This window comes from Leuciscus leuciscus (assembly GCF_965113295.1).
Source record: "Leuciscus leuciscus genome assembly, chromosome: 8".
Taxonomy (NCBI): domain Eukaryota; kingdom Metazoa; phylum Chordata; class Actinopteri; order Cypriniformes; family Leuciscidae; genus Leuciscus; species Leuciscus leuciscus.
In genome coordinates this window covers 37,377,492-37,392,722 of record NC_138732.1, presented here as the reverse complement: position 1 = coordinate 37,392,722, position 15,231 = coordinate 37,377,492, and the positions used below count along the sequence as shown (strand labels likewise).

The window sequence follows — 15,231 nt, the reverse complement described above, 5'->3', positions numbered from 1 at the left end:
AGGTGTACCGTGCCACTCCACATGCTGCAACTGGTACTTCACCCTTTCAGCTCCTGTAAATGGCAGGCAAATGCACACAAGGCTTTCTATTTTACCATCTGCTCCCGTGCACCCGCCAACTGACATGAAAGGGTTACACAGCTGCAACACAAAATGAAATTACACTGGCGTTAAGTCGGGTGCTCGCATTGCATCGGAGAAAGTGAGGATACAGAACCCCTTGCATGTTCCTAAGGGACACACAAAGTCTGGTTGCCAAAAGACTTGGAGTGTGAACACACATTATTACACTGTACATTTTGTAGTGCTATTTACTTATATATTTTTGATTAGTTAAGGTTTGATTTCTTTCATGGAATCTACCAGAATAAATCATGTAAAATCCCCTTAATTATTTAGTCTATAGTGAATGGATATAACGCTTTGAGTACCCAGAAAAGCGCTGCATTAATGTAACAAATTATTATTATTATAATTATATAACCTGTTTATATTTGACTTTGAGTTATATTGTATAATTAAAAGACTGTATGCTGCATATGCTGTATGCTGCAAAGCTATTGCTCAATGAACAGAGCAACACACTTTAGAATATTAATACATGCAGTTATTCACAACCTAACCATGAGCCCTACTCTTCTGCACAATGCAAACAATCAAAATTCAACATAATAGAAACTCTTTCAAATGTCAAACATAACTGAGCAAAACAATAAAACTTAATTCAATATTTACTCTTCATTCACAGCCATGTGCAAAGCATGCTGGGAACTAACAATGGTGTCTCTAATTAAATCCGCACAATTGAGCTAATTCTCTTAAAATAAATAAGTAGCCTTTTTTTCCTTCATTTTATCAGCTTAATCGGTTCTTCAGTTCAAGCCTAAAACTGTGTATGTGACCTTAAAAAAAAAAAAAAAAAAATATATATATATATATATATATATATTGCTTTTATTAGTGAAATATTCTCAATATTTTCTATACAACACTGAACCACAATTTTTAAAATAAAATATACACAATATTTTAAATTATCACCTTAATATTTTTTACATGAAAATTACAAGACCCACGATTCATTTTTTACAGTGCAGTGATGGAAAGACATGAAATGCTTCCCATCTCACTGCGTTTAAATGCACACTTACAACTCCTGAGAACACTGCTCACTACACACATACATACTCATGCCACTACACCTAAATGTGATCTTCAGAAGCCTGGTTGGATAAAGGACATTATTATTTAGATCTGATGTGCTGTTCTGGATCATATGTGTTTTCATTACTGATGCAACTCTGATGTTCTGTTCTATTCTTTAATAAAGAGGAAAATGTTGTTCATGAGAATAATTGTATTATTGACTACTATTTTGAAGTGTTGTGTAATGATGTAATGTGTGTGAGAACGGAAGTGATGAGTAAACAAGATGGACGAAGTTTGCTACTCCTGTCTCATGTGCTTTATTGTTTCTTACTATCTCCTGACAGATACCACAACCTATTTATCAGTTATCTGTTCAAAGGCATGAACTTTTACCTTCACAAAGCTGTCCTAGTTTGATGTTGTATCTCATCAGGGTTTATAGCCTTATCAGCTCATTTACCTGTAATTGGCATCTACTATTCACCTTTTTCACAGGACGCGACACTACCCGTTATGCTTTGCGCGTGCGCGTAGGCAGGATGCTCAAAACTTCACAGCTTGAAGCATTTAGGGTTTAGGTAGGTGTTATTGGACAGCTCTGAAACGAAGGTTTTAATCTGTTTTACTTCATTTTAATGTCCATAATGGCAATATTAGTTCGCGGTGGCAGCACGGGCAAGACTATATAACAAAGACCGTAAACAACTTAACTTTGTCTGACCCTCATCCTACGAAGTTGACAAGCGCCACCTGCTGGATTGATGATAAGAAACAATGGCCAGCAGTTTATCAACAATTATCTTATTTTGTCTGAGGGGGTCGACGGCGAGGAGCCTAGAAGCACAGATTCTAGTCAGAATGTGAGTCTGATACTGCTCCATTGGGCTGTGATTATGGGGCGTGTTTCAACCGAACCAGGAAGGAAAATGCCTCTGCACTCAATTGGATAGACCTACAACCAATCAGAGCAACGGAGTAAGTGACGTATGTTCTTTATTCATCTTTCTGATCGACAAATGCCTTGATCGCGGTTCTCTGTTATATATCTTCTATAACAGACGGAATCATGATGTTTCATAAACAAAGTTCGGGAGGAGCACGTTCAAATAATCAATCCAATCAACTTGTCATCAAACAATTATTGTCTACCCTATCTACATGAGAGGAAGCATATATTTATTCACTCTGTCAACTCACCTAACATTCCTTGACAGTTTTCAGCATCCCTCCACTCACTCTTGGCCTGTTCTTCCACAGCCAGGAATACGGGAGAGTAGCCTACTTTGGGTTCGGGCCGAATACCGAGCCTGGAGCCCTCTCCTCGGACAGCACGCCAAATATGCATTTATTCTATCTGACTTATTTGTAAGTGTGAAATCTCAATTCTCCAGCGGCAGTCATCTTTGTTGTAAACAAATTCAACCTAAGCACTCGTTGGTGACGTGGATGATTACGTTACTGTTGATCATCTGTCCATCATCGTATAAAGCCCGCCCTGACAATTTGATTGGTCCGAACAGCTTTGGTTCGGGCATAATAGCTCCACAACGGATCAAGTCCAGACCGAACTTCTGACCTAAAAATGTTGTGGGTGGGCTAAGTTCGGCTGGCATCCAGGCTATACAATTACTTACACAGTAATAAAACTGGACGAATTCTTTGACATAATCATCAACAGTTCACATTCTTAAAAGCGGAGGTAGATCCGAATCAGACTATAAATAAACCCAATCACATTGTGTGGGTTAAGTTACAAAATAACAGAGTAGTGGAAACAGCTGGATGCTCCTGCGTAAAATATAATAAATATGTAATATAGTACACATATTTAGCTAAATACTCTCTATAGCTAATTTTTCTAACCAACTAACTTGTTATATATGGTCATCAACTGGCTTTCCTGAGGTAAATGTAACGTTACGTGACACATTGTTCTCCAGCTGTTTTATTGACCTCTTTCTGCGGTTGAAAAACACTTATTGATCGATATTATGTAAGTTGTACGTACGAATTTCGGTAAGTTGTACTGTATCTTTCAACATAGGCTAAGTTACCTATTTTTCATTCGTGTTTGTTGACTAATTAGTAGTAAAACAGAGTGAGATCGGTTCAACTGCCGCTACAGCGATCTGTCACGTCACATTTACAATCGCCAAAACGGTATTTATTGTTTGAATTTCGTAATAAAATTGACAGAATCTGAGAGCTGAGAATTTGTCTCCTATCATAAGGAACCTACTCTGTCTTGTCTGTCAGTGTCAGTGTCCTCTTTGCCTCGCGATTTTTCTCTGTGAAAATGGAAGTGTGGCGAGAGAGCGTGTGAAAAGGATAAATTGCGTGAGTCTCACACTGAATGACTGAGAGTTGGCAGCCCTGCAGTAGCTGTTGTGACTTGTGACAGCCTTTAACGGCACAAATTCTACCACAGCCTCCATTATTTGCCATCCCCAGTAACGTCGTCTAGCTGATGACAATTACTAAACAGAAGTTGAGAGCATCCTACCTGTTCCTCTTGCTGGGAGTGGTCCACTGATAAACGTTAATTGAAATCCTTCTTAAGGAGTTTTGACTGCTCTTTATGAATATCATTCTTCCCCACATGAATGATAAGTCGATTTGCAGTCTTATGTTTCATCTGTTCTGAAGTTCCCTGTTTACATCAGAAACTGTTGCTTGTGGAAGGCAGCACGTAGTTGTATCCCTGCTACTAATGTTTCCGATTATGGAGTCACCCACTATCAGAGTCCTGTGCTCGGCTGCGCTCTGAGCTGAGTGCCGCTGTCTGCTCGACCCTGAGCGCCAGTTAGCATCAGTGTTAGCTACTGGCTGGTTCGATATTTCTTTGATCACATTCATCACGTTTGGAGATTCCTCAACCACATTCATTAATACTTCAAATCTGTTCTCAAGATGTATAGGCGGTGGTAGGAAACCAGTGTTTGCAATCCTTGTCAGAGCCGTATCTGGGGTAGAGGATGCTTCTGCGGCAATATATGATGCTCGTGACAATCTGATGTCTCAAGTGCCTTTGGGTCTCGCTCCCTGTTTGTGCCATCGATTAGTATGTTGATCAATTAAGGCTTGATTCTCTACACTCAGGATGGCCTGTCGAGGAGAACTAGATTCACGGGAATCACTGGCTATATGCTGAGGGCGTCCATGACGAAGCTCTGTTGTGTCTTCCGTCTGGTTTGGTGGTCCCGCAAGTAACTTTGTTTCAAGAACTGCAATTCTTTGTAAAAGTCTGTGGCAGTTTGTGCAGCAAGTAGAATCTTGAACCAGAAGAGGCATTTTCTCTCTTATCCTTTTGAATGTAGGCAGTTGTGTTTTCCTTCCCCGGAATGTAAGCTGATGGCTTTCAGTGGGAGGCTGGTCGGATAAAAGAATTCTGCTTTTTGTAGTAATTAGGAGATAAAAGGAGATAAAATATAAAAATATAAAAGCGATAGAGCAAAGCGCGGAGCAGTAAGCAAGAGCGTCCGAACAGAAGCTGAGCAGAAAGTTCCAAAAAGTTCAGTAGGGGCTCCTCTATGTACCTGGAGTACGTTTTCAGCCCTGTTCGTATGTCCATCTGCACCCGTAGCCTGAATGTGGAAGGCCAAATACGACATACATAGAAGCGGCTGAGAAGGCGAGGAAAAAGGGCAGGGAGGCAGGTGCATCTTAAAAAGCTCCTGAAGCTGGGGCTCTTTGACGGTGGCTCCAGACCATCATGTCTTCGTTCTGTCTTCCCTGATGTTCCTAGAGCTCTGGTCCCACTGTCCTGGAGAAACCCTACCACTGGGTGCGGTGTGTGCGCTGTGCACCTGAGGTCGCTACCACGAGCCTCTCCCTCTGCTTCAGGTGTTGTATCTGCACCGCTCAAGGTGGCTTTGATAAATGCCCATTCAATTTCAAACAAATTATTTCTGCTCAGTGACTTATTTACTTCCAAAAACCTGGATTTTATGTTGCTGAAGGAGACATGGCAACGGAGTATGGAGTACTGTCATTGTCATGAATGCAAGAGAGGAGACAATAGCAGGTAAAAGTGTGTTTATTGAATAATAAACAGAGCGGTCAGAGAGTCCAAAGCACAACACACAGGGGCGGGAGAGTGACGCAGGGACCTCGACGAGTAACCAGGCTGGTGATGAGTGATGAACACAGTGATGATCCGAATCCAGGCGAGTGACGACGAAGAACAGAGATGAAGACACAACGAATAATCCAACTGGAACGTAGATCACAGGGAACAGCCAAACTGGACAGGAACAAACACCGGAATACACCACAAAGCTCTGACAACAGAAGACACCGGTCACAGAGAATAAATAGGTGAGTAGATGGGAATCAGCTGGCGCTGCTGATCAGCGATCATCGGAGGACACACCCACACTAATTAACACACAACACAACAATCACACGAGACAAGAAAAAGGCAGAGAATTCGTGACCGTGACAGGCATCTGATTGAGCCGTTTCCTGTGGATTGTTCTATTATCAGCAGGCCAAGACTCGTGGGCTGTGGTGGAGGACTTCCTGTGGTTTTTAAAAAGCATTTTATTTGGCAGTCGATGAGCAGAGGTATGGACTCTTCATTTGAACTACAGATGACTAAAGTTGGTCGCTCAAATTCATTATATTGTATTTTAGTTTACCACCCGCCTGGGCCAGCAGCCTCTTTTCTGAGTGAGTTTACTGACTTCTTATCATCCATTATTAAGCTGAACAGAGTGATTATTGTCGGCGATTTTAATATTCACATGGATGATGATGCCTGCAACATTGCTTCTGAATTTGTACACATAATGGAATCATTTAACTTTACTCAACATGTCTCTGGTCCTACGAACAGTGAGGGACATACTGTACGCTTGAGTTCTCTCTCACGGTCTAAACACTAGCAATATTTGCATTGAGGATGTATTTGTCAGTGATCACAAATGCATTTTATTTGATCTTGCTTGTAATGAGGATCCTCTGCCTGTTAAGCGAGTGCCCTGCTCTCGTATGATTAACCAGCTTGCTGTTGTGAACTTCTCAGCCGCTCTTGACTCTAGCTCAGTTCTTATTTCAAATGACATTGACGCTTTTGTTCATTCATTTAATCAACATTGCACATTGCAGCTTGATAGAGTGGCTCCTTTTAAGACTTGACAGATTCCCACTGTTAATACATCTCTGCGGATAAATGACGCCATCCCCAGCTTTAGACATGTCTGTCGGAAGGCTGAGCGTTTATGGAAAGCGACTCAGCTCCAAGTACACCGCCTGCATCTTAAAGGGCTCTTAACATATCTAAACGAGATGATCAAGGATGCTAGAGCCTCTTATTTTACGAAACTGATATCTGCCTGCAAAAACTCTTTTTGAGACTATAAATAATATTGTTTCTCCTGCTACTTCTCTTGTCCCTGTATTTTCTAATGATGACTGCAGCCATTTTCAGTCTCATTTTGTGGACAAGTTTATGGCTGTCACGACAGGCATTGCACCACCAAGAAACCCCGTTATAGCTACTCAACAAAGACTTCTCTTGAAAAATAGTAATCTTGATGCAGCATCATTTAACAACTATAGGCCAAATTCAAAACTGCCTTTTATCTCTAAAATCTTAGAAAAGGTTGTGGCAATGTGGCTCATAATATCTGTGAAAAATTTCAGTCTGGTTTTTGTTAAAACTATTCAACTGAAACTGCCCTCCTTAGAGTCTCAAATGATATTTTGATGGCTGCTGATGCTGGTGAATTTTCTGTGCTGGTCTTGCTAGATCTCAGTGCAGCGTTTTATACTGTTGATCACTGCACTCTGATTGGTAGATTGAACTCTCTTGTGGGGATATCTGGATCAGCTCTGGATTGGTTTTCCTCCTATCTTTTTCTGGAGGAGTTTTTCTGTGTCTATAGGATCTTACATATCAGACTCTGTCCCTTTGTCTTGTGGTGTGCCACAGGGCTCTGTGCTCGGCCCTCTGTTGTTCACTTTGTAAATGCTTCCTCTTGCCGAGATTATTAGTAGTTTTCAAATATCTTATCATTGTTATGCTGATGACATCCAATTATATATTTATATATATATATATATATATATATATATATATATTAGTCCAGATAGATTAGATAAACTGTCCCTTCTGCAGAATTGTCTAGTCTCCATTAACAAATGGATGGCAGACAACTTTCTAAAGATTAAACTTAATAAAGATAAAACTGAGGTGATGATTATTGCCCCAGACAACATTACCCCTAAGATTAGGCAGGCCTTTGGGATTTTATCATCCTCTGACTGCAGTGATATAATAAATCTGGATGTCATTTTTGACAGGTCTATGTGTTTTAACAGTCATGTAAAGTCGGTGGTTCGTTCCTGTTTTTTTCCATCTCAGGAACATTGCTAAGATTAGATCTATGGTTTAAAAAAAAAAGGAGATTGAGATGCTTGTTCATGCTTTTATTTCTTCACGGTTGGATTATTGGAATGTTCTATACACTTGTTTGAACAAATCTTCTTTGGATCGACTGCAAGTTGTACAAAATGCAGCTGCTTGGCTTTTGACTTGGACCAGCAAGAGGTTGCACATTACTCCTGTGCTTAAGGCCCTTCATTGGCTTCCTATTGGTTTAAGAGTGCATTTTAAAATTTCAGTCATTACTTACAGAGCCTTGCATGGTCAAGCACCCTCTTACATCCAGGATTTATTACATGCACATGCCCCTGGTCGGTCTCTGAGGTCTTCAGGCCAAGACCTTTTAACTATTCCCAGAACACGTCTTAAGACAAGAGGAGACCGTGCTTTCTGTGTTGTGGCCCCAAAGGCTATGGAACTCTCTCCCTTTAGAATTGAGATCCATAGCTTTTAAAAAACACCTGATAACACATCTTTTTGGACAAGCTTTTAGTTAACAATATGGTTTGGCATTTATTAAATTTCTATGGTGTTTGATGGTTTTTGTACAAATGTTATTTTATTTGTTTTGATATTATTATTATTATTATATATTTCTTTTTTTTTTTTTTACTGTAAAGCACTTTGTGACCCTTCCTTGTCTGTGAAAGGTGCTATATAAATAAACTTTACTTACTTACTTACTTACAAGGGGGGATTTAACTGAGTGAAATGTGTTTGTGCTTGCAGCACAGCCATGATTGGCATGCATCCCCTCAGCATGGTGGCGTTGGTATATCGTTCCCCAATAGCGTCATTGATGCAGTGCGAGTTCCTTTTGGAAAGGGAACGTATAGGTTACAACAGTAACCTCTGTTCGCTGAGAACAGGGAACGAGACACTGTGTCTCGTCGCAATGCCTCCGGGCTGCCTGCAGACAGTCCCTTCAGACGAGATGTGCCCAAGTGTAAATGGAACTGTTTTAACAAATCAGATAGATCAGTATATCCAATCAGTAAAAACACATGAGGTGACCAGGTGTAAAAAGGCCCAGAGACAATTTTAACGTTTAATATTGTAGCAAGGGTTGTTATTCAGGGAAGAAGGAAGCAGAAACCGGCGAACGTTTCAAGAACTTTAATCATATAATAAACAAACAGTATCAGAACAGATACCGAATGCTTCCAGTTACATACCTGCCAGTCTCAACCTCTAACATGGGGTGAGCAACTCTAGCGTTCCAGTACTGGACTGAATCAATCCTGATTTTGCAGATGATACACCTGTATGACCCTTTGTGTAGATAACCGTAGTCCTGCTCCACTTCAGTTCAACACTGCCCACATTGCCAGAGTGATACAAACAATGAAATGCCCCAGTGCTTTTATACTCTATACAGAACTCTTGGACTGCTCACCCAAACAAATCTGAGGACAAACTTTTCTCCACTTATAAATATATATAATGCAATAACATTTCTGCCTTTTGATTGTGGCTTAAATGTCTAAATGTGGGGCTAACCCTGGAATTATTTGAAAAATCATCTCAAATGTTTCTCCTAGGCAGAAATAAGGTTGCATGCACATGAAATGAAGACATTTTTGTCCTCTTTCTCAATTTTTTTTCCATAGAGAATATATTTTAACACTCTCATAACTTTGCGCACTGAGCACCACGTCCAATGTCTCAACATGAACTCAAATATTACTACCATACAATGTTTATTATTAATAAAACGATCCAAAGCATTAAGCATTCATTCCTGAATTGACTTCTTTTTGTTTACAGTAAGTAATTGGCGTGATGCATTTTTAGCTGACAAATAAAATGTTACTTGCTAGATTACAGCAAGAAAATTAAAATAAAATGTCTCAGTAGTGTCTACTTTTATTTCTCCTATAAGGAAATTTAGGAGTGTAGGAAAGTCAGAAGTGAAGACCAGGAGACTTTGTTGTATCTTCAGCAGGATTCTTTATTGAGAACAGGAGCTGTCAGTCGCTGCAGTCATCAAGTCTAACTAAGGCGGTGTACATTGTAGTTTATATACATTTAGAGGGCAGTACTTAGAAATGGAGACAAATCACCTGGGTGACGACCTTAAACAAAGCAAGCAAATGATGTATACAGCTATAGGAACCCGCCTAGAGTGTTACCAATCCTAATCCAATCAGCATAACTATTCAAAGACTGGGACAGGGGCTCCAAGAGCCATTAAAGACAAAGGATGAGAGTCTCAGTAATCTGACTCATTTAACTTACAATAGAGAGAACAGGACTGGCAGGAATCTCTTGCTGGAAATTCAATGTACTCTACCCTAGTTTTTCATGTTATGTTATGTAAGGACATAAGATCAGCAGATCTTATACAGATTCTTAAATTTGTAACCCCACAGGAGAAAATTCTGAGGCACAAGTCTTGCTGTATACTTTACAAGCTATGAGGGCTAGTCTCCAAGACATGAATGAACTTTGCATTTAAAACTTTGCATGGTATGTTTCTGAGACTGAAAGATGAGATTGAATCCAAGGTTAGATCAGGAATCCCGCCTACAATCACAAAATTGTGCTGTTATCATTTTCAAATGAATTCGGCACAGCTGTGAAATAGACGTACTAAGCAGATAATTGTGGGTCGTTTCAATCGTGTTTCTGCTGATGCAGAAGGATCACTACTTTAATCAAAAAGCTCTTCTTTTTTTTTTAACCCAGTGCTCACATTTATTATTGTCTCTCAACTTAGTCTGTTCCTAGACTGCCTTTTTATTTTTTGGACATTTAACAATTGTATCTCAAGAGCTAATGAGAATGTCCTAGATTTTCCTATCATGAGGGATCTAACAAGATGTCTAATGTCAGTTTGGAACCAATTTATAATGAGAACTTCCATTTCTGATCTGGGCCCGTATGTATAAAACTTCTCAGAAATGCTCTTAAGAATAGTCTTAAGCTTTGACTGAAGTGTCCAAAAATTCTTAGTAAAAAGTAGGCCTTTTCTAAGAGTAGGAGACTTTTATAAAGAAGCTAAAAGCAACTTTCAGCAAAATCTAGGACTGATTCTTAAGTGCCGACTGAAGTGGCACTTAAGTGTTGTGAACTAAGCCAACAATAATGTCAACCCAAAATGGCCACCCTCAACCACTGAATCACCCAATAGTGATTCTGCAAGGTTAAGGGTCACAGCAGCATGACACTAATCATTCATAATTTAATTTATATTATAGAAATTATAATTATTTTAATATTAAATTTTTTTTTTTTTTGCATTCATTTACATTCATTTACAAATAATGTGTGCAAAAAACATTACAGATAAGTACTTTTTTCTTTTCTTTTTTTTTACATTTTGCACAATTTTAATTATGTTTCAACACCTTAAATGGACAAATCTGATGCTATTTAAGTAATTAAGCTGATCCTTCTGAATTGCACTCACAGCTGTATAAAGAAAAGACCAAAGTTGCCAACCCTTAAAAAATGGATTCAAAAAGAAAACCAAACTGGTTCAAAGAAGAAAGTGTTCTTCTAGTGCAGTCAGTCTTGACTGGACAGTCTCTGACTTTAACAAGGACGAGATCAATCCATGGCAACACATTGCAATGACTGTAAATGTAGCATTTCCTTGGACAAGACGTTCAGCAGAGGATTGGGAGAAAAGGTGGTACAATGTTTTGGCAACAGTAAGGAAATTGCAGCATACAAAGAAAGCATGTGAGCCACTGGTTCATTTTATTTAGGTTTAACCCTTTTCTCATATTACATGATTGTTTCCGTGTGGTCAGCAGCTGAGTTTTTGTCAAATGGGTGGAAGCCCTCATGTAATCCTCTGTCTGAGATTGCCGAGATAGTAGAGGAGATATTGGAAATGGCCAATCCTTCCATTTGTGGCATTGCAGATGCCCCAGACCCTACACTGCTCAAATTGAGGGAGTTACAAAGATGGTTAGAAAAAAATGATACTTGTAATAATGTGTTTGCTTTTTTATAACTTGACATTAGTTACTTTAATCTGTGGATATGAAAAAAAGAAAAGAAAAAAAGGGAAAAAAAAACATCGGCTTGAATAAACATGTTTGCACTGTTTACTATTTTCTGCATGCGGATATAGTTTGGATGGTGCTGGAGCTGGTCCATCTGACGCATCTTCTAATGTATCATATCAGAATGTCTCCCTGTGTTCTTCAGATGAGCCATCTGCCTCACAAGATTTGCACAGAGCACCTTGAGGATGACATTGAGTCTCTAAAAAGAAAAAAGAAAAAAGCTCAAAATACATATAAAGTTGCTGGAAATTCTAAATGAATATTATACACTAAAACACAAAAGATTAACGAATACTTAATGACTGTATATGTATCATGTAAATAAAATGGTGTGATGACAAATCTGTGCATTGTTACTTATAGTTTTTACAAGTTTTTGCTCACCCAAAATGTAAATTACTCCTAAATAGGTTAGGATACCTCTCAAGCATTCTTATGTAATTTAGGAGCTGAGACCTAGTCATAACACTTAGGGAACTTTATAAAATCACACTTATTCTTAAGTCTTGGAAAAAGAGTAAAATTACATTATTCTTAGAATTCTGACACATACTGCCCCAGATATTTATGACTGGCTGTTCTCAATTTTCTTTTTGCAAGAGATGAAATCTGACCATTTGTTCAGACAGATTAGTCAATATAAATTACTTGACACTCAACTCATAATTTTTCTTCAAATTTTCTTTCTTTCTTTCTTTTGAGCCAATCACCTAAGCTGTAAATGTCATGTGGTTACTTACTATGGGGCTTGCAAGTGGATACGTTTCACCTCTCCAGAGCAGAACGACCCAGCATCTTTTCCTCTATTGGGGAGGTGAGGGACACATCAAATCTTCATGTCCCGTCTAACCTCCATTACCAGTGGTGAGTGTTGTTTCTTCGCCCTCTATTAATAGTAAACCACTTACTACCACTGTAATAGCCAGAAAACCCCTGCTCTTACTGCCTATGTATTATCCACAGTCACTGCCCTCCTCGACTCAGGGTGAGGCGGCAATTTCATCTCGGCTCTAGGTCCAAAAGGAACCCTGCTTGTCTGAATACTTCATCCAAACAATAATTGGAAAACCACTGGGGATAGACGTCATCAAGCACTGCGTGGGACCCTTGCAACTTCTAGTTAGCAGTCAACATGTTGAAACCATCACGCTACTGGTTCTGAAGCGCTCAACAGCTGACATGGCTTGTCCGGCACAATCAAGTAATCTCTTGGAGTACGGGCAACATCCTGAAGTGGGGCCTCCACCTGCTACCTGCTTTCTATTCCTCCCTGTGATAAAACTTCTACATCAACATGTGTTGAGGATACACTCAACCTCTATCAAACGTCCTCCAGATCAACAATCAGTGGATATTCCTGCATGTTTTCTGTGGATATTCTGCCCACTTTCAGGATGTTTTCTGTTCGAGATGAGCCTCTCAGTTACCATCACACAGACCATGGGACTGTGCTATTGACATGATTCCTGGTGAACCAGTGCCCAGATGTAAAACATATCTCTTATCTCTCCCAGAACAGTGGCTGAGGCTCTCAAACAGTGCTACATCAGACCGTCCACTTCCCTTGCTGCTTCCAGCTTCTTCTTTGTGGTCAAGAAGGATGTAGGCTTGCTGCCCTGCATTGACCACCGATCACTCAATAAAATCGCAGTCACGTTCCAATACTCTCTTCCCTTTTCCCCTTTCCCCTTAGAGCAACCCTTTTCAGCAAGCTTGCCCTGCACAGCGCCTACAACCTGATCCGGGTCTGAAATGGGGACAAACAGAAGACCGCTTTTGTGACCCTTTCTGGCCACTATGAATATCAAGTCATGCTGTACGGCCTGCTCAGTGCCCCTTCTGTGTTCCAGGGATTTATGAATGAGGTGTTCCAGAAGTACCTTCAACATTTAATCCTGATCTACATTGATGACATCCTGGTATATCCCGTAACGAGGCCAAATATTGCCACCACATCCAGCTAGGGGAATGCCATTTCTACCTCAAGGCTAAGAAGTGTTCATTCCATCAGAGCTCCACCCAGTTCCTTGGTTACATCATCAGTGCAGAGGGCATCAAGACAGATAAGGGGAAGGTGGAAGCCATCAAAGCCTGGCCAGAACCCACCATCAAAGAACTTTGGCACTTCCTTAGGTTTGCAAAGTTTTACCGACAATTTATACAAAAATACAGCAAAGTCACAGCTCCTCTGACCTCCCTCCTCAAGAACAAGCTCAAGTCTCTGTCCTGGCCACCTGAGGTAACCCACGCCTTAAGCCTGTTAATGTCTGAGAGATGCCAAAAGACTGATCACTGGCAAGCGCAATGGGCCCTCTTCTTTACCCAGTTTTACTTCTCCATCACCTATTGTCCAGGGTCAAATATACACAGCAGACTTTTGTTCCTTGACAGTTTTTTAGCATCCCTCCACCACTCTCTCTCCTCACTTCTATTCTGTTTGGGCCAAACCCTGAGCTCGGAGCCCTCCCCTAGGAGAGCACGCCAAATACGCATAACCTTTACTTACTTATTTATGTGATATTCCAGTGGACACATAATATTCGCTCCCTCTTCATTGCAAAATGTAAATTAGGATTGAAACTTCTATATCTGATTTTTTTTTACATTTTGCATGTCGAAAGTCTACAGCTCTGATTATATATTTTTTTAAAGTAATGATTACATTAATTCTTGGATAACATTAACACCAGGATGTTGCTGTAGCTTAGCTTGATACATTTCCCTGGGGGGTAGCATCAGTGTGGTGAAGCTTCATTTAATGTAGATGTAGCAAAACATGGCTCGCTCAGTAGTGACTACGCCACCCCAAAATAACGGGGGAAATAACCAAAGAAACAAGGACAAGAAAATATGTTCCACTTAGATGAGCCAAGAGGCACGAGTTTCCGTTTAAACAGACAATCCTTTATTAGAAATAATATAATTGACCAGCAATAAATGTATCACCATAGAGGATCATTTTTAATACTATTTGAATAAAGGGTGAATCTGACAAATTTCCTTTGCCTCACTTTTCCACAGGGGATTCCACAGCATCAATACTAATTTGTGATAATTTTGCACAATGCAAAAAAAAAGAAAAGAAAAAAAAAACATTAAGTTAATCACCATTAAGTTGTCTTGGTCAAATGATAAAAACAAAATTAAATAGTCACCGTCACTGCAGAGACTGAGGCTTCCTCTGTGAAGAGCAGGCTAGTATGGCTGCACCCAGCACATAGATAAATTCAGAATCACACCCACAATTCACTGCAAAAGGTGATCAGAAATAGAGACACTGCAATAATAATCCATGTTAAAGTGAAGTTTGTGCAGCAACACACCAGCCTGCTTCCAGGGAATGCTCAGCTCCTGCAAGAAAACTAAATGAAATACATTTGAAAGGAAAAAAAACAAACAATGCAAATAGACAAAGTAATAAAAGAAAAACACATTCAAAATCCATTAATTAAATAAACAATATACCAAACAAAAAATCCACAATACTCAAAGAAAGAAAAGCCACACAACAGATAAAACAAACAAAAAGGAGGAACTTAAAGCCCACCAGGGGCGTGTCTAGAGGGGGGGCACGGGGTGGCACCGGCCCTCCCTGGTGCCCCCCCAACATCATTGGGCTAGATTTACTGTCAACATGACAATGCCCAACACCATTGGATCAGAGCGCTGTCAATC

The 15,231-nt window shown here is 39.9% G+C and overlaps 1 long non-coding RNA gene across 1 annotated transcript; it reads left to right on the top strand.

Moving 5' to 3' along the window:
• The first annotated feature begins 2,048 nt into the window (after positions 1–2,048).
• On the top strand, positions 2,049–15,022 carry LOC309505168. The gene is made up of 3 exons (XR_014208346.1): positions 2,049–2,124; positions 12,272–12,420; positions 12,520–15,022. It is a non-coding gene; the product is annotated as an uncharacterized lncRNA (long non-coding RNA).
• Positions 15,023–15,231: the final 209 nt, after the last annotated feature.